A 27,216-nucleotide genomic window follows, 5' to 3' on the forward strand; every position below is an offset into this window, starting at 1 on the left:
CACCAACATCAGTTTTCTACCTCAGCTCTGTACATAATACTTTCCATTGACTCTCAAACCCCGCCTACATCCTTCATTGCTCCGTGTCCCATGCAAAGGAACTATATCCAACCCCCTCATCTTGTTCTTCCACAGCCTGCTACCTACTTGGGCAAATCTCAGCTGCCGGATCCCCAAACTTTGCTAGACGTGACAGTTTCAAGAGAGGTAATACAACTAACATATTAAGTATCGCTTAAAAGAGACAAACAAAAAAGTCAGATACAGGTAGACTACACATGGATACATTCATTAGTGAGATTGATATGATATGTGCAATTGGACCTATTAGAGACATCATTGTTGATATGTAGTTCAATGTTTAATTGCTACAGGCAGCTGAACTGTGAGTTATTGTGCATGACTCACCTGTCTAAATAGCATCACATGTCTTAGTAAATATTATTTACCAAACGTAAAGGTCAGACTGTCTAGACTCCAGATGCAGGACTTGTTTACATGCATGTATAAAAGTACCTGCATGTGCAAGTCTGTCACTGTGTTATTGGAGTGCCACAGTGCTTCATGGCTGTACAGTACTTAGACCAACTGTACCTACTGTATTGACTGCTGTTTGTCTTCTTTCACATGTATGCAGTTATATTCAATAAAACCTACAGTGGATGGAATCAATGTGTGGACTAACCTCCTTGCTCACATTTACTACGCAACTACCAACTTGTAGGCATCTGCCAATAATTATGGGGTACCATGGTTAGTATTTCTGCCTCATAGCACTGGGGCCCCTGGTTCTATTTCCAACCAGGGTCATGTTGGTGTGTAGTTTGCATGTAAACCCCAAATTTTACTCTGGTTTTACTTTTACCCAAACCCCCCTCCCCCCCAAAAAACAAACCCAACTTAGTTGTAAGTTTATTTGCTGCTGACAAAGTGTGTGTGTGTGTGTGTGTGTGGGGGGGGGGGGGACTCCACGGGTAAGTACCTGTCAAAGTCAGAAAAATACCCCTATACACGCTGCCATATTTGCACCTCATGCTGGTCCGTGCTGCGCATGCGTACGCTCTCCCGTGAAGGCGCATACCCGCAATAGCGTGCACCCGCGGGCGCACGGTATGCGTATTTACGGTAGAGTTTATGTAGTCGTAGCGTGCGACTCATTCGTTACATATTTTCAGTATTAATGTAGTTTGTAGATCATGATCCCTTTGATAGTTTCTGAAAGTTTGGTTAATATAGAATGTCCCTGAGCTGAGGAATCCCTCTTTGTATCGTAGGAAGGGTCTAACAGGAGTCATGCAGTAGTGTTTGGTACCCATCGGAAGAGTATTTAAATAGCAATATTCCGGTGTTGGTTTGGAGCGTATTAATCGCTCGTGCGGATAGTTATGGACATAAGAAGTTTATGTCCATTTCTATTATTTACTCATACTCAGGTATGCGGCGGGAAACCTAGTTCCCCACCCACCTGAGCTGTTTGAAATCGTCACAGCCCACCTGTATGAATCAACCTATGACCTTTTGTTATGATGCAGGGCCGAATTCCGACGTCCAATGGACAATGGGATTGTAGGGACTGTAGGATTGCATTGTGTGTGGGGCATAAATAGGCAGGCCGACCACATCCAGCTCTCACTCTTCAACGGTTCTCATTGCTGAAAATCGGGTGCTGGATGTCCAGGCGCATGCGATCGTTTACCCTGTGCGTAAGTTTCTCTCCGTAATCATTGTCTTTCTGTGAGCCATTTCTCTCATATATACGTTTCTCTCTCTCTCTCTCTCCTTTCTCTTTTCTCTCACATCTCCCCTAGACTAGTATTGTATTGTATTAGATAGTATTGTATTTTGGTTAGGAAGTCTCTGTTATATTGTAGTGTATCATTTGTACTGTTATCCCCTTTTACAAGTATATTAGATATAATACAGTTAATAGGCTTTGGACCCTAAACCAGTATCTGTGTATTTTCTATAGTGTTAAGTGTTCACTTGAGCGTCGGTGACGCTCAAGCAGCTTTGTAGTTAGTCAGGTTACACAAGGTTGCACTTACACCCTGTACTCACATTAAGGTATTCTGTGCATTTCATTGGTATAAGGTTTAGACATAAAGGTATAGCGTTGTGAGCGTCTGCGCCGCTGGTGATCTCCTCGTGGTCTCGAGCGTCCGCTACGCCATAGCGAATCATTACTCTAGTCATAACCAATAACGTGTTGTCCTGTGATCACTGGGCCGTGAGCGAACGTGACGCTTGAGCGTCTCGCCTACGGCTGAGCGATCGTTACGCAAATAGCGTACCCTTACGGTACTTCTTAAGTAAGCAGCGTACAGTGTTCTTAGACTTCATAAAGGGTTGTTTATACGACAAAGGAATTTAGCATTGTCATACCCCTGGGCCCCTCAGTCTGAGAATGCCCCCCTGCCACCAGCCACAGATCGGATCTCTGTTATAGATCCAATCCGCAGCTATGAGTTTCCCTGCAGGCACTGATTGCCGTCACTGCCGCCGGCGCCGCAGACCTTTGCTGGGTTGCTTGGTGACGGCTCAGCTAACCAATGTGCTGTACAGCTGCAGCCTGCGTCTCCTTTACTGGCTGGAGCGCAGGCTGAAGTGGAAACGGAGCAGCCTGTGGACTCGTGGAGCAGGGTAGATGTGCTCCGAGGAGAGCAGAGGATCTCTCCCTCTGCTCCTGTACTGTGTCACTCGCAGCCTGTCTTTATCAGCAGCAAGACAATTAAGACAGGCTGCATTGAATTTTTTCTTTGCTGGTAAGAATTAAATTTGAGTTAAGGCTCTGGGTCATATATATGCATGTATTATTATTATTTTTTTAATGATTTTAATTTTAGACCTGAGGCAGAGGCGTCACCGGGTGTGGTGACACCTGGTGCGCACCCCTGATCTCCTGCCGCGATCGCGGCAAAAAGGGGCGTGGTCTTACACTTAGGGGATGTGACTTCGCGGGGATCCCGGAATCGTCACTCCGGGGGCGTGATGCTGGGCTTCCCCCAGAGATAGTCTCCGTGCGCTGTCGGCTCCTCTTCTATGACAGGAGCCGGTTGCTGTAGGAGACTTTCTCACTGCAGCACCTGGCTCCTGTCACTGCGGAGGAGCTGACATTTGGTGTCACACCCGGGTGCAGGCCGCACCCCCTGCACCCGCCTTGTGAAGCCACTGCCTGAGGGCCCCCCTGTCTTAAGTACCCCGGGCCCTCCGAAGTCTTAATCCGCCTGTGTGTGTGTGTGTGTGTGTGTGTGTGTATGTATGTGCATGTGTCTAGGACTCGCAGCTCCACAAAACAAGTTACAATGTTTCAGTTTATTCAAACTTTCTTCAGAAACCCTGAAAAAGTTTGAGCAAACTGAAATGTTGGAACTTGTTTCTTGTGGAGCTCTGATGTAGAGTGCAGGACCGTCTATTTGTATGAGCTCATTGGGAAGTTGCCCAAGGACCCCAGGATTATAAGGGCCCTAAACTGATACCTGAGGGTCCTCTTTTTCCAGGGGTACCAGATTTTTTTAAATCGACCCTGGGGAACCGGAGATATCCGACTTCAAAGCAGTGGTCCCCATCCAAGCCTGTTAATTGCTCTTTCCAGCCAGATATCTTGGGTTCTGTCTGACTTAAGGTCCATACACATTAGACGATGTCGCTCTGTGAGCGACGTCGTCTAATGTTTACCCTCCCGGGCCGGCCGGTCGGCGGCCGACTGTACACACTGAGCGATATGACCGCTCATATCGCTCAGTGACGTCACGCCTCTGCCAGCCGTGCATGCAGGTCCTGGACGACAGTCAAGATCCTGCACGCATACACTGCTGACAGCGACAATTGTTGCCGCCCCGCGGAGCCGCGCATCGATCGCCACTGGCGGCATACACACTTGCCGATAAAATGAGCGACGTCACTTAGGGAGGGGGAAAATGAGCGACGTCGCTCATTTTATCGGCAAGTGTGTATGGGCCTTAAGAGTTTTTCTGAGTCTATACTCCAAAAGCTGGAACTCTACCTTTCGATGGACACTGGCAGCTTGTCTCTACTATGCCCAGAACCAGAGAAATCAGCCTTCCAGCTGCTGGTCCCTGCTCCAGCTCCACACGCCTGGTATGCTGTTTTATATATTTATTGGTTGATTGCTCTGGCTTCTGAACTCTAATCCCCAAGTCCCTAGTACCTCCTGAAAAGTAGGAATCTGTAGTTTTTTATATCTTTGAAAGCTAAGCAATCTTATTGCAGGAACTAGAGATGTCTTCAGTCAAGTTATATGGGGAGAAAAATAAGACTCTTGTGTGGGCGCACTCTTGTAGTTGAAAACAAATATTAGTTAAGAATGTTAAAATATCTCTTTATTAAATATAACTTCTTAAAAAGGATAAAGGTATCCTAGGAAACAAACAGCACTGAAAAATAGTTTGGGTAAGAAGTTCAGAGGGTGTGAGCCAAAGCATGTGACTGATTTGTCAATTTATTTGTGATATTATGGTCGCACAGCAATCTGAACTTCAATACTAATAACTTAGTTAATGAATTAAGGTCCCATACAGGTGAGTTATCTACCAGTATGTTCAAGACGGTGTATCTCTCAGGATTGTAGGACAAGCGTTTGTCCTGTGACAAAGTGTAGCTGATTGCAATGATAATAATAAGTTGTATGTTGATTATTTAAGCTGGTTAATGTTGTTATGGGCCTTTGATGTACCTGAAAGGAACAGTAGAAGATAGAGTATGAAATGAAATTGGATGGAAGGAGCAGTGGTGAATCTGCTGTCAATGTAAAGGTGTGCACACACGGTGAGATCCCTGCTATGTTCGATTTTGACTATGCGATTTCCCTTGAACTCCCCCAGAGCCCAGATAGCACAGATAGTACAGATTTTGACTATCTGTGCTTGAGATTTTGTCTATGTACGATTTTGACTATACTTTGTACTAGAGATGAGCGCCTGAAATTTTTCGGGTTTTGTGTTTTGGTTTTGGGTTCGGTTCCGCGGCCGTGTTTTGGGTTCGAACGCGTTTTGGCAAAACCTCACCGAATTTTTTTTGTCGGATTCGGGTGTGTTTTGGATTCGGGTGTTTTTTTCAAAAAACACTAAAAAACAGCTTAAATCATAGAATTTGGGGGTCATTTTGATCCCAAAGTATTATTAACCTCAAAAACCATAATTTACACTCATTTTCAGTCTATTCTGAATACCTCACACCTCACAATATTATTTTTAGTCCTAAAATTTGCACCGAGGTCGCTGTGTGAGTAAGATAAGCGACCCTAGTGGCCGACACAAACACCGGGCCCATCTAGGAGTGGCACTGCAGTGTCACGCAGGATGTCCCTTCCAAAAAACCCTCCCCAAACAGCACATGACGCAAAGAAAAAAAGAGGCGCAATGAGGTAGCTGTGTGAGTAAGATTAGCGACCCTAGTGGCCGACACAAACACCGGGCCCATCTAGGAGTGGCACTGCAGTGTCACGCAGGATGGCCCTTCCAAAAAACCCTCCCCAAACAGCACATGACGCAAAGAAAAAAAGAGGCGCAATGAGGTAGCTGACTGTGTGAGTAAGATTAGCGACCCTAGTGGCCGACACAAACACCGGGCACATCTAGGAGTGGCACTGCAGTGTCACGCAGGATGTCCCTTCCAAAAAACCCTCCCCAAACAGCACATGACGCAAAGAAAAAAAGAGGCGCAATGAGGTAGCTGTGTGAGTAAGATTAGCGACCCTAGTGGCCGACACAAACACCGGGCCCATCTAGGAGTGGCACTGCAGTGTCACGCAGGGTGTCCCTTCCAAAAAACCCACCCCAATCAGCACATGATGCAAAGAAAAAGAAAAGAAAAAAGAGGTGCAAGATGGAATTATCCTTGGGCCCTCCCACCCACCCTTATGTTGTATAAACAAAACAGGACATGCACACTTTAACCAACCCATCATTTCAGTGACAGGGTCTGCCACACGACTGTGACTGATATGACGGGTTGGTTTGGACCCCCCCCAAAAAAGAAGCAATTAATCTCTCCTTGCACAAACTGGCTCTACAGAGGCAAGATGTCCACCTCATCTTCACCCTCCGATATATCACCGTGTACATCCCCCTCCTCACAGATTATCAATTCGTCCCCACTGGAATCCACCATCTCAGCTCCCTGTGTACTTTGTGGAGGCAATTGCTGCTGGTCAATGTCTCCGCGGAGGAATTGATTATAATTCATTTTAATGAACATCATCTTCTCCACATTTTCTGGATGTAACCTCGTACGCCGATTGCTGACAAGGTGAGCGGCGGCACTAAACACTCTTTCGGAGTACACACTTGTGGGAGGGCAACTTAGGTAGAATAAAGCCAGTTTGTGCAAGGGCCTCCAAATTGCCTCTTTTTCCTGCCAGTATAAGTACGGACTGTGTGACGTGCCTACTTGGATGCGGTCACTCATATAATCCTCCACCATTCTATCAATGTTGAGAGAATCATATGCAGTGACAGTAGACGACATGTCCGTAATCGTTGTCAGGTCCTTCAGTCCGGACCAGATGTCAGCATCAGCAGTCGCTCCAGACTGCCCTGCATCACCGCCAGCGGGTGGGCTCGGAATTCTGAGCCTTTTCCTCGCACCCCCAGTTGCGGGAGAATGTGAAGGAGGAGATGTTGACAGGTCGCGTTCCGCTTGACTTGACAATTTTGTCACCAGCAGGTCTTTCAACCCCAGCAGACCTGTGTCTGCCGGAAAGAGAGATCCAAGGTAGGCTTTAAATCTAGGATCGAGCACGGTGGCCAAAATGTAGTGCTCTGATTTCAACAGATTGACCACCCGTGAATCCTTGTTAAGCGAATTAAGGGCTGCATCCACAAGTCCCACATGCCTAGCGGAATCGCTCCGTGTTAGCTCCTCCTTCAATGCCTCCAGCTTCTTCTGCAAAAGCCTGATGAGGGGAATGACCTGACTCAGGCTGGCAGTGTCTGAACTGACTTCACGTGTGGCAAGTTCAAAGGGCATCAGAACCTTGCACAACGTTGAAATCATTCTCCACTGCACTTGAGACAGGTGCATTCCACCTACTATATCGTGCTCAATTGTATAGGCTTGAATGGCCTTTTGCTGCTCCTCCAACCTCTGAAGCATATAGAGGGTTGAATTCCACCTCGTTACCACTTCTTGCTTCAGATGATGGCAGGGCAGGTTCAGTAGTTTTTGGTGGTGCTCCAGTTTTCTGTACGTGGTGCCTGTACGCCGAAAGTGTCCCGCAATTCTTCTGGCCACCGACAGCATCTCTTGCACGGCCCTGTCGTTTTTTAAAAAATTCTGCACCACCAAATTCAAGGTATGTGCAAAACATGGGACGTGCTGGAATTGGCCCAGATTTAATGCACACACAATATTGCTGGCGTTGTCCGATGCCACAAATCCACAGGAGAGTCCAATTGGGGTAAGCCATTCCGCGATGATCTTCCTCAGTTGCCGTAAGAGGTTTTCAGCTGTGTGCGTATTCTGGAAAGCGGTGATACAAAGCGTAGCCTGCCTAGGAAAGAGTTGGCGTTTGCGAGATGCTGCTACTGGTGCCGCCGCTGCTGTTCTTGCGGCGGGAGTCCATACATCTACCCAGTGGGCTGTCACAGTCATATAGTCCTGACCCTGCCCTGCTCCACTTGTCCACATGTCCGTGGTTAAGTGGACATTGGGTACAGCTGCATTTTTTAGGACACTGGTGACTCTTTTTCTGAGGTCTGTGTACATTTTCGGTATCGCCTGCCTAGAGAAATGGAACCTAGATGGTATTTGGTACCGGGGACACAGTACCTCCAACAAGTCTCTAGTTGGCTCTGCAGTAATGATGGATACCGGAACCACGTTTCTCACCACCCAGGATGCCAAGGCCTCAGTTATCCGCTTTGCAGTAGGATGACTGCTGTGATATTTCATCTTCCTCGCAAAGGACTGTTGAACAGTCAATTGCTTACTGGAAGTAGTACAAGTGGGCTTACGACTTCCCCTCTGGGATGACCATCGACTCCCAGCGGCAACAACAGCAGCGCCAGCAGCAGTAGGCGTTACACGCAAGGATGCATCGGAGGAATCCCAGGCAGGAGAGGACTCGTCAGACTTGCCAGTGACATGGCCTGCAGGACTATTGGCATTCCTGGGGAAGGAGGAAATTGACACTGAGGGAGTTGGTGGGGTGGTTTGCGTGAGCTTGGTTACAAGAGGAAGGGATTTACTGGTCAGTGGACTGCTTCCGCTGTCACCCAAAGTTTTTGAACTTGTCACTGACTTATTATGAATGCGCTGCAGGTGACGTATAAGGGAGGATGTTCCGAGGTGGTTAACGTCCTTACCCCTACTTATTACAGCTTGACAAAGGGAACACACGGCTTGACACCTGTTGTCCGCATTTGTGGTGAAATACCTCCACACCGAAGAGCTGATTTTTTTGGTATTTTCACCTGGCATGTCAACGGCCATATTCCTCCCACGGACAACAGGTGTCTCCCCGGGTGCCTGACTTAAACAAACCACCTCACCATCAGAATCCTCCTGGTCAATTTCCTCCCCAGCGCCAGCAACACCCATATCCTCCTCATCCTGGTGTACTTCAACACTGACATCTTCAATCTGACTATCAGGAACTGGACTGCGGGTGCTCCTTCCAGCACTTGCAGGGGGCATGCAAATAGTGGAAGGCGCATGCTCTTCACGTCCAGTGTTGGGAAGGTCAGGCATCGCAAACGACACAATTGGACTCTCCTTGTGGATTTGGGATTTCAAAGAACGCACAGTTCTTTGCGGTGCTTTTGCCAGCTTGAGTCTTTTCAGTTTTCTAGCGAGAGGCTGAGTGCTTCCATCCTCATGTGAAGCTGAACCACTAGCCATGAACATAGGCCAGGGCCTCAGCCGTTCCTTGCCACTCCGTGTGGTAAATGGCATATTGGCAAGTTTACGCTTCTCCTCCGACAATTTTATTTTAGGTTTTGGAGTCCTTTTTTTTCTGATATTTGGTGTTTTGGATTTGACATGCTCTGTACTATGACATTGGGCATCGGCCTTGGCAGACGACGTTGCTGGCATTTCATCGTCTCGGCCATGACTAGTGGCAGCAGCTTCAGCACGAGGTGGAAGTGGATCTTGATCTTTCCCTAATTTTGGAACCTCAACTTTTTTGTTCTCCATATTTTATAGGCAGAACTAAAAGGCACCTCAGGTAAACAATGGAGATGGATGGATTGGATACTAGTATACAATTATGGACGGACTGCCACGGTTAGGTGGTATAAAAAAACCACGGTTAGGTGGTATATATTATAATAATAATACAATTATGGATGGACGGACTGCCTGCCGACTGCCGACACAGAGGTAGCCACAGCCGTGAACTACCGCACTGTACACTGGTTGATAAAGAGATAGTAGTATACTCGTAACAATTAGGATGACACTATGACGGTATAAAGAATGAAAAAAAAACCACGGTTAGGTGGTAGGTATATAATAATAAATAATACAATTCTGGTCTGACGGACTGCCTGCCGTGTGCCGACACAGAGGTAGCCACAGCCGTGAACTACCGCACTGTACACTGGTTGATAAAGAGATAGTAGTATACTCGTAACAATTAGGATGACACTATGACGGTATAAAGAATGAAAAAAAAACCACGGTTAGGTGGTAGGTATATAATAATAAATAATACAATTCTGGTCGGACGGACTGCCTGCCGTGTGCCGACACAGAGGTAGCCACAGCCGTGAACTACCGCACTGTACACTGGTTGATAAAGAGATAGTAGTATACTCGTAACAATTAGGATGACACTATGACGGTATAAAGAATGAAAAAAAAACCACGGTTAGGTGGTAGGTATATAATAATAAATAATACAATTCTGGTCGGACGGACTGCCTGCCGTGTGCCGACACAGAGGTAGCCACAGCCGTGAACTACCGCACTGTACACTGGTTGATAAAGAGATAGTAGTATACTCGTAACAATTAGGATGACACTATGACGGTATAAAGAATGAAAAAAAAAACCACGGTTAGGTGGTAGGTATATAATAATAAATAATACAATTCTGGTCGGACGGACTGCCTGCCGTGTGCCGACACAGAGGTAGCCACAGCCGTGAACTACCGCACTGTACACTGGTTGATAAAGAGATAGTAGTATACTCGTAACAATTAGGATGACACTATGACGGTATAAAGAATGAAAAAAAAAACCACGGTTAGGTGGTAGGTATATAATAATAAATAATACAATTCTGGTCGGACGGACTGCCTGCCGTGTGCCGACACAGAGGTAGCCACAGCCGTGAACTACCGCACTGTACACTGGTTGATAAAGAGATAGTAGTATACTCGTAACAATTAGGATGACACTATGACGGTATAAAGAATGAAAAAAAAACCACGGTTAGGTGGTAGGTATATAATAATAAATAATACAATTCTGGTCGGACGGACTGCCTGCCGTGTGCCGACACAGAGGTAGCCACAGCCGTGAACTACCGCACTGTACACTGGTTGATAAAGAGATAGTAGTATACTCGTAACAATTAGGATGACACTATGACGGTATAAAGAATGAAAAAAAAACCACGGTTAGGTGGTAGGTATATAATAATAAATAATACAATTCTGGTCTGACGGACTGCCTGCCGTGTGCCGACACAGAGGTAGCCACAGCCGTGAACTACCGCACTGTACACTGGTTGATAAAGAGATAGTAGTATACTCGTAACAATTAGGATGACACTATGACGGTATAAAGAATGAAAAAAAAACCACGGTTAGGTGGTAGGTATATAATAATAAATAATACAATTCTGGTCGGACGGACTGCCTGCCGTGTGCCGACACAGAGGTAGCCACAGCCGTGAACTACCGCACTGTACACTGGTTGATAAAGAGATAGTAGTATACTCGTAACAATTAGGATGACACTATGACGGTATAAAGAATGAAAAAAAAACCACGGTTAGGTGGTAGGTATATAATAATAAATAATACAATTCTGGTCGGACGGACTGCCTGCCGTGTGCCGACACAGAGGTAGCCACAGCCGTGAACTACCGCACTGTACACTGGTTGATAAAGAGATAGTAGTATACTCGTAACAATTAGGATGACACTATGACGGTATAAAGAATGAAAAAAAAAACCACGGTTAGGTGGTAGGTATATAATAATAAATAATACAATTCTGGTCGGACGGACTGCCTGCCGTGTGCCGACACAGAGGTAGCCACAGCCGTGAACTACCGCACTGTACACTGGTTGATAAAGAGATAGTAGTATACTCGTAACAATTAGGATGACACTATGACGGTATAAAGAATGAAAAAAAAAACCACGGTTAGGTGGTAGGTATATAATAATAAATAATACAATTCTGGTCGGACGGACTGCCTGCCGTGTGCCGACACAGAGGTAGCCACAGCCGTGAACTACCGCACTGTACACTGGTTGATAAAGAGATAGTAGTATACTCGTAACAATTAGGATGACACTATGACGGTATAAAGAATGAAAAAAAAACCACGGTTAGGTGGTAGGTATATAATAATAAATAATACAATTCTGGTCGGACGGACTGCCTGCCGTGTGCCGACACAGAGGTAGCCACAGCCGTGAACTACCGCACTGTACACTGGTTGATAAAGAGATAGTAGTATACTCGTAACAATTAGGATGACACTATGACGGTATAAAGAATGAAAAAAAAACCACGGTTAGGTGGTAGGTATATAATAATAAATAATACAATTCTGGTCGGACGGACTGCCTGCCGTGTGCCGACACAGAGGTAGCCACAGCCGTGAACTACCGCACTGTACTGTGTCTGCTGCTAATATAGACTGGTTGATATTTAAAGAGATATTAGTAGTATACAACAATACTATACTGGTGGTCAGGCACTGGTCACCACTCCTGCAGCAAAAGTGTGCACTGTTAATTAATATAATTGTACTCCTGGCTCCTGCTAACAACCTGCAGTGCTCCCCAGTCTCCCCCACAATTAATTATAAGCTTTTAATTTATACATTGATGACTGTGCAGCACACTGGGCTGAGCTGAGTGCACACAGACTGAGTCACACTGTGTGACTGACTGTGCTGTGTATCGTTTTTTTTTTCAGGCAGAGAACGGATATAGCAGAGAGAAGTGAACGGATATATTATATTAAATAAAAGTTAACTAGCAACTGCACTGGTCACTGACTGTGGTAAACTAACTCTGTCTGCGACTCTGCACAATCTCTCTCTCTCTATCTAATCTATCTCTATTCTAATGGAGAGGACGCCAGACACGTCCTCTCCCTATCAATCTCAATGCACGAGTGAAAATGGCGGCGACGCGCGGCTCCTTATATAGAATCCGAGTCTCGCGATAGAATCCGAGCCTCGCGAGAATCCGACAGCGTCATGATGACGTTCGGGCGCGCTCGGGTTAACCGAGCAAGGCGGGAAGATCCGAGTCGCTCGGACCCGTAAAAAAAAACATGAAGTTCGGGCGGGTTCGGATTCCGAGGAACCGAACCCGCTCATCTCTACTTTGTACCAGATAGTACACTAGATAGCCAAGATTGACTTGACTGCACAGTCTATCTAGCCTTACGATACCGACCCCACGGGAGCGCGCATCGTGATCGAATCTGTATCGTAAGCTGCCTAACACCATGATATATGCACTAACTTTTCATAAGATTTTGACTATATAGTCAAAATCTTACAGATTTATCTTACCGTGTGTACACACCCTTAGGCACAGAGTATCCTTTATAAATATATGACTCTGTAGTCAAGCAAGCCCTCTCGTCGGAAAATTATAAATATAAAGCCCACTCCAATATCCACCCCCTCCCCTGCGTATTAAACACCCACTACCACCCTGGTAGTCATGTATGGGGGCACCTTCATTCAGTCTTATACACCCTTCTAAAATTTTGTGTTCTCCCTAGTGTTGCCCTATCTCCCACCATCTGTGCAGTAAAGGAGTAATTAGCAGAAGTGACTGCTCCAGGTCCTACATGCTGAGCCAAAGATAGAACACCCCCTACCGCCCGCGGGACATCCAAACTGCCGCTGATAGCACCCTCCACCCCTACCATTGGAGGATGTGTAGGGGCCCCAATGCATTGCTTTGCCTAGGGGCCTACACTGCTGTTAAGACGGCCATGGTAGAGTGAGTCCTAGGAGTAGTGATGTACACCGGACATTTTTCGGGTTTTGTGTTTTGGTTTTGCATTCGGTTCCGCGGCCGTGTTTTGGATTCGGACGCGTTTTGGCAAAACCTCCCTGAAATTTTTTTGTCGGATTCGGTTGTGTTTTGGATTTGTTTGTTTTTTTACAAAAAACCCTCAAAAACAGCTTCAATCATAGAATTTGGGGGTCATTTTGATCCCATAGTATTATTAACCTCAATAACCATAATTTCCACTCATTTTCAGTCTATTCTGAACACCTCACACCTCACAATATTATTTTTAGTCCTAAAATTTGCACCAAGGTCGCTGGATGACTTTGCTAAGCGACACAAGTGGCCGACACAAACACCTGGCCCATCTAGGAGTGGCACTGCAGTGTCAGGCAGGATGGCACTTCAAAAAATAGTCCCCAAACAGCACATGATGCAAAGAAAAATGAAAGAAAAAAGATGTGCAAGATGGAATTGTCCTTGGGCCCTCCCACCCACCCTTATATGGAATTGTCCTTGGGCCCTCCCACCCACCCTTATGTTGTATAAACAGGACATGCACACTTTAACAAACCCATCATTTCAGCCACAGGGTCTGCCACACAACTGTGACTGAAATGACTGGTTGGTTTGGGCCCCCACCAAAAAAGAAGCAATCAATCTCTCCTTGCACAAACTTGCTCTACAGAGGCAAGATGTCCACCTCCTCCTCATCGTCCGATTCCTCACCCCTTTCACTGTGTATATCCCCCTCCTCACAGATTATTAATTCATCCCCACTGGAATCCACCATCTCAGGTCCCTGTGTACTTTCTGGAGGCAATTGCTGGTGAATGTCTCCACGCAGGACTGGATTATAATTCATTTTGATGAACATCATCTTCTCCACATTTTCTGGAAGTAACCTCGTACGCCAATTGCTGACAACGTGAGCGGCTGCACTAAACGCTCTTTCGGAGTACACACTGGAGTGGGGGCAATTTAGGTAAAATAAAGCCAGTTTCTGCAAGGGCCTCCAAATTGCCTCTTTTTCCTGCCAGTATACATACGGACTGTCTGACGTGCCTACTTGGATGCGGTCACTCATACAATCCTCCACCATTCTTTCAATGGTGAGAGAATCATATGCAGTGACAGTAGACGACATGTCAGTAATCGTTGGCAGGTCCTTCAGTCCGGACCATATGTCCGCACTCGCTCCAGACTGCCCTGCATCACCGCCAGCGGGTGGGCTCGGAATTCTTAGCCTTTTCCTCGCACCCCCAGTTGCGGGAGAATGTGAAGGAGGAGCTGTTGACGGGTCACGTTCCGCTTGACTTGACAATTTTCTCACCAGCAGGTCTTTGAACCTCTGCAGACTTGTGTCTACCGGAAAGAGAGATACAACGTAGGTTTTAAATCTAGGATCGAGCACGGTGGCCAAAATGTAGTGCTCTGATTTCAACAGATTGACCACCCGTGAATCCTGGTTAAGCGAATTAAGGGCTCCATCCACAAATCCCACATGCCTAGCGGAATCGCTCTGTTTTAGCTCCTCCTTCAATGTCTCCAGCTTCTTCTGCAAAAGCCTGATGAGGGGAATGACCTGACTCAGGCTGGCAGTGTCTGAACTGACTTCATGTGTGGCAAGTTCAAAGGGTTGCAGAACCTTGCACAACGTTGAAATCATTCTCCACTGCGCTTGAGTCAGGTGCATTCCCCCTCCTTTGCCTATATCGTAGGCAGATGTATAGGCTTGAATGGCCTTTTGCTGCTCCTCCATCCTCTGAAGCATATAGAGGGTTGAATTCCACCTCGTTACCACCTCTTGCTTCAGATGATGGCAGGGCAGGTTCAGGACTGTTTGCTGGTGCTCCAGTCTTCGGCACGCGGTGGCTGAATGCCGAAAGTGGCCCGCAATTCTTCGGGCCACCGACAGCATCTCTTGCACGCCCCTGTCGTTTTTTAAATAATTCTGCACCACCAAATTCAATGTATGTGCAAAACATGGGACATGCTGGAATTTGCCCAGATGTAATGCACGCACAATATTGGTGGCGTTGTCCAATGTCACAAATCCCCAGGAGAGTCCAATTGGGGTAAGCCATTCTGCGATGATGTTCCCCAGTTTCCGTAAGAGGTTGTCAGCTGTGTGCCTCTTCTGGAAAGCGGTGATACAAAGTGTAGCCTGCCTAGGAACGAGTTGGCGTTTGCGAGATGCTGCTACTGGTGCCGCCGCTGCTGTTCTTGCTGCGGGAGGCAATACATCTACCCAGTGGGCTGACACAGTCATATAGTCCTGAGTCTGCCCTGCTCCACTTGTCCACATGTCCGTGGTTAAGTGGACATTGGGTACAACTGCATTTTTTAGGACACTGGTGACTCTTTTTCTGACGTCTGTGTACATTTTCGGTATCGCCTGCCTAGAGAAATGGAACCTAGATGGTATTTGGTACTGGGGACACAGTACCTCAATCAAGTCTCTAGTTGCCTGTGAATTAACGGTGGATACCGGACACACGTTTCTCACCACCCAGGCTGCCAAGGCCTGAGTTATCCGCTTTGCAGCAGGATGACTGCTGTGATATTTCATCTTCCTCGCAAAGGACTGTTGGACAGTCAATTGCTTACTGGAAGTAGTACAAGTGGTCTTCCGACTTCCCCTCTGGGATGACAATCGACTCCCAGCAGCAACAACAGCAGCGCCAGCAGCAGTAGGCGTTACACTCAAGGATGCATCGGAGGAATCCCAGGCAGGAAAGGACTCGTCAGACTTGACAGTGACATGGCCTGCAGGACTATTGGCTTTTCTGTGTAAGGAGGAAATTGACACTGAGGGAGTTGGTGGTGTGGTTTGCAGGAGCTTGGTTACAAGAGGAAGAGATTTAGTGGTCAGTGGACTGCTTCCGCTGTCCATCCAAAGTTTTTGAACTTGTCACTGACTTCTGATGAATGCGGTCCAGGTGACGTATAAGGGAGGATGTTTCTAGGTGGTTAACGTCCTTACCCCTACTTATTACAGCTTGACAAAGGCGACACACGGCTAGACACCAGTTGTCCGCATTTCTGTTGAAATAATTCCACACCGAAGAGGTGATTTTTTTAGTATTTTGACCAGGCATGTCAATGGCCATATTCGTCCCATGGACAACAGGTGTCTCCCCGGGTGCCTGACTTAAACAAACCACCTCACCATCAGAATCCTCCTTGTCAATTTCCTCCCCAGCGCCAGCAACACCCATATCCTCATCCTGGTGTACTTCAACAGTGACATCTTCAATTTGACTATCAGGAACTGGACTGCGGGTGCTCCTTCCAGCACTTGCAGGGGACGTGCAAATGGTGGAAGGCGCAACCTCTTCCCGTCCAGTGTTGGGAATGTCAGGCATCGCAACCGACACAATTGGACTCTCCTTGGGGATTTGTGATTTAGAAGAACGCACAGTTCTTTGCTGTGCTTTTGCCATCTTAACTCTTTTAAGTTTTCTAGCAGGAGGATGACTGCTTCCATCCTCAGGTGAAGCTGAACCACTAGCCTTGAACATAGGCCAGGGCCTCAGCCGTTCCTTGCCACTCCGTGTCGTAAATGGCACATTGGCAAGTTTACGCTTCTCCTCAGACGATTTTGATTTAGATTTTTGGTTCATTTTACTGAGCTTTATTTTTATGGATTTTACATGCTCTCTACTATGACATTGTGCATCGGCCTTGGCAGACGACGTTGATGGCATTTCATCGTCTCGGCCATGACTAGTAGCAGCAGCTTCAGCACGAGGTGGAAGTGGATCTTGATCTTTCCCTATTTTACCCTCCACATTTTTGTTCTCCATTTTTTAATGTGTGAAATTATATGCCAGTAATAGATCAACGTATAATACTGGTGGTCACTGGTCAGCAAAACTCTGCACTGTACTCCTCCTATATAATATACTGGTGGTCCCCAGTCCCCACAAAAAAGCAGTGTGAGCACAGATATATGCAGCACACTGAGCACAGATATGGAGCGTTTTTCAGGCAGAGAACGTATAATACTGGTGGTCACTGGTCAGCAAAACTCTGCGCTGTACTCCTCCTATATAATATACTGGTGGTCCCCAGTCCCCACAATAAAGCAGTGTGAGCACAGATATATGCAGCACACTGAGCACAGATATGGAGCGTTTTTCAGGCAGAGAACGTATAATACTGGTGGTCACTGGTCAGCAAAACTCTGCACTGTACTCCTCCTATATAATATACTGGTGGTCCCCAGTCCCCACAATAAAGCAGTGTGAGCACAGATATATGCAGCACACTGAGCACAGAATGGAGCGTTTTTCAGGCAGAGAACGTATAATACTGGTGGTCACTGGTCAGCAAAACTCTGCACTGTACTCCTCCTATAATACTGCTGGTCCCCAGAATAAAGATATTTGCAGCCCCCTGAAACAAAGTGAGAGGACGCCAGCCACGTCCTCTCACTGTAATTTCCAATGCACGAGTGAAAAATGGCGGCGACGCGCGGCTCCTTATATAGAATCCGAATCTCACAAGAATCCGACAGCGGGATGATGACATTCGGGCGCGCTCGGGTTAACCGAGCAAGGCGGGAGGATCCGAGTCGCTCGGACCCGTGAAAAAAAAGGTGAAGTTCGGGCGGGTTCGGATCCCAAGGATCCGAACCCGCTCATCACTACCTAGGAGTGCTGCAAAATACTGGGTATGTGGTTGAATTGACTTGGGGGCACTCGGTTATTGATATAGTGGCGTATCGGTAATGAAGTAGCGGTTCCTGTTCGTTTGTATATATATATATATATATATAGGCATTAAGAACTAATTTAAAATCAACCTGGGAACATGTGCATTAACTATGTAGCTGGCTTGGCTGGCTGACTTGGTATTCCTGCCAAGTGTCCCCGGAAACTGTATGCAAATGCTGGCAGGCAGCTGTGAAGGTGTTTTGCAGGAAATTAAACCATGCAGAACAATACATATTTGTATGTGTGTGACTTTTTGTGCAGCTTCAGCTAACAATGTTGCTGAGTGGGACCTGAATTTGTGCAATATATACAGTACGTAGCTTGCTTATCAGGAACGTACAGATCTTAGCAGACGAAAACAACAAGTCCTGGAGTAAATCAGTTAATACAGCAACTAAATGTTTAATGTGGAAATATCCAACACAATTTTTATGTCTCTCTCAACATTTGCATAGGACAAATAAACACTAAACAGAAATTCTATTTAAATCAAGATATGGTGGTGATAGCAGTGCTGTATGCCTCAAAATAGCATGATTAATATAGTCAGTACTGAATTAGGATTATTTTGAACATACTGGAAATGTGCTTTGTTTAAAAAAAAAAAAGGACAATAGAAAAGCATGCAGGGAACTTTGTGGATGGGGCCGGGCTCTGACATCATCAAGCCCTGCACCCACCCGGGGAAAACGCTGTAATTCACTGGTCCACGGGAAGAAGTAGTAGCGGATCTTGCTCCGGGCAAGCAGGACTTTTGCCCGGGGCGCCGCCTTCCAGAGGGCGCCGCACCATCGCAAGATCCGCTACTGTGCCCCCCGCCAATGTGCCCCCCGCTGTGACCCCCGCCACTGTGCCCCCCACTGGTCCCTCGCTGTGAAAAAGGAACCAGACGCTACGCGTCAAGTTTCCCTACGTGGAGGGGACCTTTGCTGTGCGGTGTGTGATGATGTCATCGCGCACCACACAGCATTGTGGCACAGACGCTAGGGGTCATAATTGACCTCTAGTGTCTATGCTGATCCGAGGAGAGGAGCGGCGCCGGCGGCTGTCTGCAGCGGTCTGGAATCAGGAACGTATACTTTTTAAAAATTCTCTTCCAGCGGCGCTACAGGGGGCACAAATGGGGGCATAACTGACCATGCCCCCGTGTGAAGCCACGCCCATATAGTTTTTCCCGGGGCGCAACAAGAGCAAGAACCGGCCCTGGGAAGAAGGCAGGGCTAAAAAACAGAGCTTTGCATTATTTTAGCCCCACCTCCACCCCACAGAATGTTAACTCTACATCCTGCCCACTTCACTAGGGTGTGGGCAGGATATAGGAAATCTGTCTGGTCTTCCGTGGGTGCAGGGGACTTCCCCGAATATCGGGAGCCACCCGCAAATTCTGGGAGAGTATGCAAGTATGCTTTAATATATTACCTCATATTACTGACTAAATGCATTGTATACTGTAACAGTTTAGCTTTTAGTTTTTTAGCTTTTAGCTGCATAGTGGAAAGTGCAAAGTAATAAATCAGTTATCCAAAGGTGAAAACCTCCTTTAATAAAATAGTGGAAGAGTTGATATTTAAAGTTACTTGCCTTCAGGAGCACTGAATTGGGGAGGAGGTAAAATCTAACTGTGCCTGTCAGTCATACTTGCCTACTCTCCTGGAATGGTCAGGAGGCTCCTGATATCGGGTGCCACTCACGGCCCCCCAGAAAAGGGGGCAAGTCTCCCACAGATCAGCAGCCCCCGCAACCCCGCCTTGGCCACCTAAGAACAATGGGTGGACAGAGGGGCCCCAATGATGAGATCTGTGCCGAATTGCATCATCCTAGCACAGTCCACCCCACCCCCTTCGCTGTACAATGCCTGCCACTGTATAACTGTACAATGACGTGACCGCAAATGCCATCCCTTGCCACGCCCCTATGCCGCATCACGCCTGCCCTCACCACCAGGGGGGGCCAAGAAAATTACCTATCCGAGGTTATGGAACAAGGATGGCTGAAGCAAGGAATAAGAGTGCCCTCACCACCATGCGTCTAGTAGGTGATGTAGGTATTGGAGTAAAGGGTGAGGGGTGCCTTCGTGGGTGATCATATGGCCCTCATTGTGGAGATAGTAAGTAATATTTTCCATTGTGGCAATATGCCAGTTTTGTGCTTTTAAGGCAGAGAGGGACAGCGGGATAGGTTTTTTCAATTGCGAGCTATCAGTTTTTTGGCAGCTACTAGGATATGGGACAACAGCTCCTTGGAGAGCTTGGAAAGAACAGGGGGAGGGTAACACAAAAGAAAGATCCATGGATCCTATGTAACTGGAGCTTCAAACAAATTATTTATAAAAGTCTGAGGTCCACCAGACATGGGTAATAGTGCCTCAGATGCTACAGTTTCTCCAGCAGAGAGCAGAGGTAGAAAGAAACATTTGTGAGAGCTTTACCTGGGTAAAAAAACAGCGATATTATAATTTGTTCAAAGTTTCCTTAATTTGCGTGGAAATGAAGGATTTGGCAATAGCCGGTCTCCTGTTGGAAATGGACAGGTAGGGAAGAATTGTATATTTCAGATAGTAATGTGCACCGGAAATTTTTTCGGGTTTTGTGTTCTGGTTTTGAATTCGGTTCTGCGGCCGTGTTTTGGATTCGGACGCGTTTTGGCAAAACCTCCCTGAAATTTTTTTGTCGGATTCGGGTGTGTTTTGGATTCGGGTGTTTTTTTTTACAAAAAACCCTCAAAAACAGCTTAAATCATAGAATTTGGGGGTCATTTTGATCCCATAGTATTATTAACCTCAATAACCATAATTTCCACTAATTTTCAGTCTATTCTGAACACCTCACACCTCAAAATATTATTTTTAGTCCTAAAATTTGCACCGAGGTCGCTAGATGACTAAGCTAAGCGACCCAAGTGGCCGACACAAACACCTGGCCCATCTAGGAGTGGCACTGCAGTGTCAGACAGGATGGCAGATTCAAAAAAATAGTCCCCAAACAGCACATGATGCAAAGAAAAAAAGAGGTGCACCAAGGTCGCTGGATGGCTAAGCGACCCAAGTGGCCGACACAAACACCTGGCCCATCTAGGAGTGGCACTGCAGTGTCAGACAGGATGGCAGATTAAAAAAATAGTCCCCAAACAGCACATGATGCAAAGAAAAAAAGAGGCGCAATGAGGTAGCTGTGTGACTAAGCTAAGCGACCCAAGTGGCCGACACAAACACCTGGCCCATCTAGGAGTGGCACTGCAGTGTCAGACAGGATGGCACTTCAAAAAATAGTCCCCAAACAGCACATGATGCAAAGAAAAATGAAAGAAAAAAGAGGTGCAGGCATCGCAACCAACACAATTGGACTCTCCTTGGGGATTTGTGATTTAGAAGAAAGCACAGTTCTTTGCTGTGCTTTTGCCATCTTAATTATTTTAAGTTTTCTAGCAGGAGGATGAGTGCTTCCATCCTCATGTGAAGCTGAACGGCATTTCATCGTCTCGGCCATGACTAGTGGCAGCAGCTTCAGCACGAGGTGGAAGTGGATCTTGATCTTTCCCTATTTTACTCTCCACATTTTTGTTCTCCATTTTTTAATGTGTGGAATTATATGCCAGTAATATATCAATAGCAATGGCCTATTACTATATATACTGCGCACAACGGAAATACACCACAGGTATGGATGGATAGTATACTTGACGACACAGAGGTAGGTAGAGCAGTGGCCTACTGTACCGTACTGCTATATATTATATACTGGTGGTCAGCAAACTGTGCAAAACTGAAATGCACCACAGGTATGGATGGATAGTATACTTGAAGACACAGAGGTAGGTAGAGCAGTGGCCTTCTGTACCGTACTGCTATATAGTATATTCTGTTGGTCAGCAAACTGTGCAAAACTGAAATGCACCACAAGTATGGATGGATAGTATACTTGACGACACAGAGGTAGGTAGAGCAGTGGCCTACTGTACCGTACTGCTATATATTATATACTGGTGGTCAGCAAACTGTGCAAAACTGAAATGCACCACAGGTATGGATGGATAGTATACTGGACGACACAGAGGTAGGTAGAGCAGTGGCCTACTGTACCATACTGTTATATATTATATACTGGTGGTCAACAAACTGTGCAAAACTGTAGTATACTTGACGACACAGAGGTAGGTAGAGCAGTGGACTACTGTACCGTACTGCTATATATATAGTTATACTGGTGGTCAGCAAACTGTGCAAAACTGAAATGCACCACAGGTATGTGGATGGATAGTATACTTGATGACACAGAGGTAGGTAGAGCAGTGGCCTACTGTACCGTACTGCTATATAGTATATACTGGTGGTCAGCAAACTGTGCAAAACTGAAATGCACCACAGGTATGGATGGATAGTATACTTGACGACACAGAGGTAGGTAGAGCAGTGGCCTACTGTACCGTACTGCTATATAGTATATACTGGTGGTCAGCAAACTGTGCAAAACTGAAATGCACCACAGGTATGGATGGATAGTATACTTGACGACACAGAGGTAGGTAGAGCAGTGGCCTACTGTACCATACTGCTATATATTATATACTGGTGGTCAGCAAACTGTGCAAAACTGTAGTATACTTGACGACACAGAGGTAGGTAGAGCAGTGGACTACTGTACCCTACTGCTATATATATAGTTATACTGGTGGTCAGCAAACTGTGCAAAACTAAAATGCACCACAGGTATGGACGGATAGTATACTTGACGACACAGAGGTAGGTAGAGCAGTGGCCTACTGTACCGTACTGCTATATAGTATATACTGGTGGTCAGCAAACTGTGCAAAACTGAAATGCACCACAGGTATGGATGGATAGTATACTTGACGACACAGAGGTAGGTAGAGCAGTGGCCTACTGTACCGTACTGCTATATAGTATATACTGGTGGTCAGCAAACTGTGCAAAACTGAAATGCACCACAGGTATGGATAGATAGTATACTTGACGACACAGAGGTAGGTAGAGCAGTGGCCTACTGTACCGTACTGCAATCTAGTATATACTGGTGGTCAGCAAACTGTGCAAAACTGAAATGCACCACAGGTATGGATGGATAGTATACTTGACGACACAGAGGTAGGTAGAGCAGTGGCCTACTGTACCATACAGCTTTATAGTATATACTGGTGGTCAGAAAACTGTGCAAAACTGAAATGCACCACAGGTATGGATGGATAGTATACTTGACGACACAGAGGTAGGTAGAGCAGTGGCCTACTGTACCATACTGCTATATATTATATACTGGTGGTCAGCAAACTGTGCAAAACTGTAGTATACTTGATGACACAGAGGTAGGTAGAGCAGTGGACTACTGTACCGTACTGCTATATATATAGTTAAACTGGTGGTCAGCAAACTGTGCAAAACTGAAATGCACCACAGGTATGGATGGATAGTATACTTGACGACACAGAGGTAGGTAGAGCAGTGGCCTACTGTACCGTACTGCTATATAGTATATACTGGTGGTCAGCAAACTATGCAAAACTGAAATGCACCAGAGGTATGGATGGATAGTATACTTGACGACACAGAGGTAGGTAGAGCGGTGGCCTACTGTACCGTACTGCTATATAGTATATACTGGTGGTCAGCAAACTGTGCAAAACTGAAATGCAACACAGGTATGGATGGATAGTATACTTGACGACACAGAGGTAGGTAGAGCAGTGGCCTACTGTACCGTACTGCTATATAGTATATACTGGTGGTCAGCAAACTGTGCAAAACTGAAATGCACCACAGGTATGGATGGATAGTATACTTGACGACACAGAGGTAGGTAGAGCAGTGGCCTACTGTACCGTACAGCTTTATAGTATATACTGGTGGTCAGAAAACTGTGCAAAACTGAAATGCACCACAGGTATGGATGGATAGTATACTTGACGACACAGAGGTAGGTAGATCAGTGGCCTACTGTACCATACTGCTTTATACTATATACTGATGGTCAGCAAACTGTGCAAAACTGTAGTATACTTGACGACACAGAGGTAGGTAGAGCAGTGGCCTTCTGTACCGTACTGCTATATAGTATATCCTGGTGGTCAGCAAACTGTGCAAAACTGAAATGCACCACAGGTATGGATGGATAGTATACTTGACGACACAGAGGTAGGTAGAGCAGTGGACTACTGTACCGTACTGCTATATATATAGTTGTATTGGTGGTCAGCAAAATTCTGCACTGTCCTCCTACTATATACTACAATGCAGCACAGATATGGAGCGTTATTCAGGCAGAGAACGTATAATACTGGTGGTCACTTGTCAGCAAAACTCTGCACTGTACTCCTCCTATATAATACTGCTGGTCCCCAGTCCCCACAATAAAGCAATTAGCACACTGAGCACAGATATTTGCAGCACACTGAGCACAGTCAGATATGGAGCGTTTTTCAGGCAGAGAACGTAGATATTTGCACTTGCAGCACACTGAGCACAGATATTTGCAGCACACTGAGCACAGATATTTGCAGCACAATTTGCAGCCCACTGAACATAGAAACTGAGAGGACGCCAGCCACGTCCTCTCACGATCATCTCCAATGCACGAGTGAAAAATGGCGGCGACGCGCGGCTCCTTATATAGAATACGAATTTCGCGAGAATCCGACCGCGGGATGATGACGTTCGGGCGCGCTCGGGTTAACCGAGCAAGGCGGGAGGATCCGAGTCTGCCTCGGACCCGTGTAAAATGGGTGAGGTTCGGGGGGGTTCGGATCCTGAGGATCCGAACCCGCTCATCACTAATTTCAGACATTTGAAAAAATAAATCTGCAACTACCTCCTGCAATGTTTAAAATACCTGTCCCAGCCATACAATACCCCCATATACCGCTACCACATCTTTTAACCCATTAGTCTGCACTTTGCAGAATTTGACCCCAATAGACATGTGATTATTATTGGCCCAATTAAGATTTTAAAAAAATCTGTGTGTGTGTGTGTGTGTGTGTGCGCGCGCATACCTCCCAACATGACCCTCTCCAGGAGGGACTGGACTTTTCTCTCAATTTATGATTGCCGGCACCTGTGTTGTACAGGTTAATGGATAAGAAAGGTGTTTCAGCATAGGTGACTGCAATCATAAAATAAGAGGGAAGTGCAGGAGCAGAGCATTATGTCCCTCCTGGAGGGGGTCATGTTGGGAGGTATGTTTGTGTGTGTGTGTGTGTGAGGGAATTTGGTGTGTTTGTGTGTGTGCGCGTATGCGTGTGTGTGTGAGGGGGGAAGGGGGGGGGTTGTGTACCAGGGGCCTTATTCAGGTTTGTTAGCAAACCAAAAAAGCACAACCATTCTGCACTGCAGGTGGGGCATATATAACATGTGCAGAGAGTTAGATTTGGGTGTGGTGTGTTAAAATTGAAATCTAAATTGCAATGTAAAAATAATGCAGCCAGTATTTACCGTGCACAGAAACAATATAATCCACCCAAATCTAACTCTCTCTGCGCATGTTACATCTATAGCTATTGGGGGTTATTCAGAGATAAACGCTGAGGAATCTGCGTTCATCTCCGCACATGCTGGGGGCCGCTCAGCACAGGGCAAGACCACCCCCTCCGAGGGTGACACCTGGGTGCGGCCCGCACCCCCCGCACCCACCTTCTGACGCCACTGCATCTCTGTACACTGTAATGTTATCCAGCCTGTAATGTTCAGCACCTGCCTGCACACCACACGTAGTATCTGTACTTTAGACTGCCATAATGATTAAAAACAGAGGAGCAGCTATTTCTGAAGATTATCATCAGCACAACTTTACATTGTTATCAGTGTCAGTAGCGAAAGAGCTACAGTCAGCGATAAGCCTATTCTCCACTTGAGTGTAGTGGCTTTAACCATGGCTGACCAGGCTGAGTACATGGTATCACTCAACTGTGTAACGTTGCAATTGAAATTCGAACAATTTAACATTCATAGTTTCTGTAACAAATACTTTACATACTTGTTCATTTTTCTGTAATGAATATTGTCTGCAAGTCTATGCTTGAATACTTAAACTAATGCACAATAAGAATTAGTGATGAGCGGGTTCGGTTTCTCGGAAACCGAACCCCTCCAAACTTCACCCTTTTTACACGGGTCCGAGCCATACTCGGATTCTCCCGTATGGCTCGGTTAATCCGAGCGCCCCGAACGCCATCATCCCGCTGTCGGATTCTCGCGAGATTCGGATTCGATATAAGCAGCCGCGTGTCGACGCCATTTTCACTCGTGCATTGGAAATGTTAGGGAGAGGACGTGGCTGGCGTCCTCTCCGTTATTGTTGAACTTGATTGTGCTTTATTGCTTAATTGTGGGGAGGGCTGGGGAGCAGCTGTATAATATAGGAGGAGTACAGTGCAGAGTTTTGCTGATCAGTGACCACCAGTTTTATCCGTTCTCTGCCTGAAAAAAACACTCCATATCTGTGCTCAGTGTGCTGCATATATCTGTGCTCACACTGCTTAATTGTGGGGACTGGGAAGCAGCTGTATTATATAGCAGGAGTACAGTGCAGAGTTTTGCTGACAGTGACCACCAGTATACGTTGTCTGCCTGAAAAACACTCCATATCTGTGCTCAGTGTGCTGCTTTATTGTGGGGACTGGGGACCACCAGTATAATATTATATAGGAGGAGTACAGTGCAGAGTTTTGCTGACCAGTGACCACCAGTATATAATATATAGCATTACGGTACAGTAGGCCACTGCTGTACCTACCTCTGTGTCGTCATTAAGTATACTATCCATCTAGATTCTATACCTGTGGTGCATTTCAGTTGTGCAGTTTGCTGACACAGTGACCACCAGTATATATAGCAGTACGGTACGGAAGGCCACTGCTGTACCTACCTCTGTGTCGTCATTAAGTATACTATCCATCTACATTCTATACCTGTGGTGCATTTTAGTTTTGCAGTTTGCTGACACAGTGACCACCAGTATACTATATATAGCAGTACGGGACGGAAGGCCACTGCTGTACCTACCTCTGTGTCGTCATTAAGTATACTATCCATCTACATTCTATACCTGTGGTGCATTTTAGTTTTGCAGTTTGCTGACACAGTGACCACCAGTATACTATATATAGCAGTACGGTACGGAAGGCCACTGCTGTACCTACCTCTGTGTCGTCATTAAGTATACTATCCATCTACATTCTATACCTGTGGTGCATTTTAGTTTTGCAGTTTGCTGTCACAGTGACCACCAGTATACTATATATAGCAGTACGGTACGGAAGGCCACTGCTGTACCTACCTCTGTGTCGTCATTAAGTATACTATCCAT

Source organism: Pseudophryne corroboree, chromosome 4 (assembly GCF_028390025.1).
Source record: "Pseudophryne corroboree isolate aPseCor3 chromosome 4, aPseCor3.hap2, whole genome shotgun sequence".
In the NCBI taxonomy this organism is placed as follows: domain Eukaryota; kingdom Metazoa; phylum Chordata; class Amphibia; order Anura; family Myobatrachidae; genus Pseudophryne; species Pseudophryne corroboree.